We start from the raw sequence: 2,447 nt of genomic DNA on the forward strand, positions 1-2,447 counted from the left end.
TCACGAGGTCAGGAGATCAAGATCATCCTGGCTAACACGGTGAAACCCCGTCTCTACTAAAAATACAAAAAATTAGCCGGATGTGGTGGCGGGCACCTGTAGTCCCAGCTACTCAGAGGCTGAGGCAGGAGAATGGCACGAACCTGGGAGCTGGAGCTGGCAGTGAGCCAAGATCACGCCACTGCACTCCAGCCTGGGCAACAGAGCGAGACTCCGTTTAAAAAAAAAAACAAAAACACCACACCGTTTTCCTTTATAAATTGCCCAGTCTCAGGTACATCTTTATTAGCAGCACAAAAACAGACTAATACACCTCTCTGGCCTCCCATCCAACTCCCTCCAATCCTGCTGGCCCTTGAGGTCCCTGTCTTTCACAATCTCTCCTGCCCTTGTTCTGTCTCTGGGTGACCATCCACCTGATTGTGCATGACTGAAGCCCAGAATCTGTAAGGGGGTCTGGTGGGTGGGCCAGACATGCTGGAAACACCCACAAGCTAATCAAACGTGTCCCCTTTCCAAATGTCACATCCCAACTCTGTGCTGCCTTTTCCCTCGATACCAGTGTGCATTTTCCTGGAGAGGACATGGAGAGTTCTCTCAGAATAAGTTAGGTTGGCTGAGCATGGATCGCTTGAAGCCAGGAGTTCAGGACCAGCCTGGGCAACACAGTGAGAACCGTTCTCCACAAAAAAATTAAAAAATTAGCTGAGTGAAGTGGTATGTGACTGTAGTTCCAGCTACTCAGGAGGCTGAGGCAGGAGGAGGATCACTTGAGCCCAGGAGGCGGAGGTTGTATCCCGCCCTTGCACTGCAGCCTGGGTGACAGAGTGAGGCCCCATCTCTTTAAAAAAAAAAAAAAGAAAGAAAGAAAAAAGAAAAAAAAAAAGCAATGGCTAACGCCTGCAATACCAGGCGTGGATCCCTTTGGGAGGCTCAGGCGGGCATGAGGTCAGGAGTTTGAGACCAACCTGGCCAAACTGGTGAAACCATGACTCCACTAAAAATACAAAAACTAGCTGTGTGTGGTGGTGGGCGCCTATAATCCAAGCTACTTGGGAGGCTGAGGCAGGAGAATCACTTGAATGTGGAAGGCAGAGGTTGCACTGAGCTGAGATCGCTCCACTGCACTCCAGCCTGGGCAACAGAGTGCAACTCTGTCTCAAAAACAAAACAAAAAACAAAGTAGCTGGGCATTACAGGTGGGTGCCTGTAGTCCTAGCTATTCTGGAGGCTGAGGCAGGAGAATCACTGAAACCCGGGAGGCAGAGGTTGCAGTGAGCCAAGACTGTACCACTGCACTCTAGCCTGGGTGACAGAGTAAGGCTCCGTCTCAAAAAACAAAACAAAACAAACAAACAAAAAAAAACGAAAAAGAAATAAAGAGTGGGAGTCTCGGAGCCTACATTGGCCCGCGAGGCTGTCCATTAGAAAAAAAAGGCGGGGCTGGACATGGTGACTCCTGCCTGTAATCCCAGCACTTTGGGAGGCCGAGGCAGGTGGATCACGAGGTCCAGAGTTTGAGACCAGCCTGACCAACATGGTGAAACCCCAACTTTACTAAAAATACAAAAATTAGTTGGGCGTGGTGGCATGCACCTATAATCCCAGCTACTCAGGAGGCTGAGGCAGGAAGATCACTTGAACCCGGGAGGTGGAGGTTGCAGTGAGCTGAGATCGCGCCACTGCACTCCAGCCTGGGGGACAGAGCGAGACTCCGTCTCATAAAAAAGAAAGAAAGAAAGAAAAAGGGGTTAATATTTATAATACAGAACACGCCCACAGAATATAGAAAGAACCACCACCCAATAGGAAGAAGAATTTCATATAATAAATGACCCCAAACACCTCCCACCTCAGAAGCAGACAGGGGGCCACTCTTCCTCTCTCTGCCCCTCTCAGAGCGCGGCTCAGCCCTCTGGAAGCTTCTGCTGCAGCCTTGGATTAGGAGGGAATATGAGGTGGGGACAGCAATGATAGCTATCTGGCCAGGCCCATACATCCTGCCTGGCTGGGCTTTCAGCTCCCACTGTTGCCCCTAGCTGGCCAGCAAGGTCCTACCCGCCTCCTGGCTGTGGGGCTCCACATGTCAGATTCCCTTCCCATGTCTGGGGAGCTCCCATCTGAGGATCTTCCTGGAAAGGCCTTACCTGGGCCGTGCCAATCCAAGTCCCTGCCCTGCTCTTGAACAAAGAGCCACAGGCTAGGAGCAGGGACACAAGATGGAGGCTGCAATGGTGGCAGTGATTGGGATGGGGTTGTCGTGGGAGGTTTTGTTTTTTTTTTAACAAATATAAAAACATTATATATATTGGGGTATGTATATTACATGTATTATCCTTTAAAAATTTTTTATTGTGAAATATTTATCCATGAGTACATATAACACAGATGTCCAGTTTTTAAAGTTACAAAAGCAGACACCCCTTCCCCTTTTTTTTTTTTTTTTT

Source organism: Mandrillus leucophaeus, unplaced genomic scaffold (assembly GCF_000951045.1).
Source record: "Mandrillus leucophaeus isolate KB7577 unplaced genomic scaffold, Mleu.le_1.0 Scaffold1, whole genome shotgun sequence".
In the NCBI taxonomy this organism is placed as follows: Eukaryota; Metazoa; Chordata; class Mammalia; order Primates; family Cercopithecidae; genus Mandrillus; species Mandrillus leucophaeus.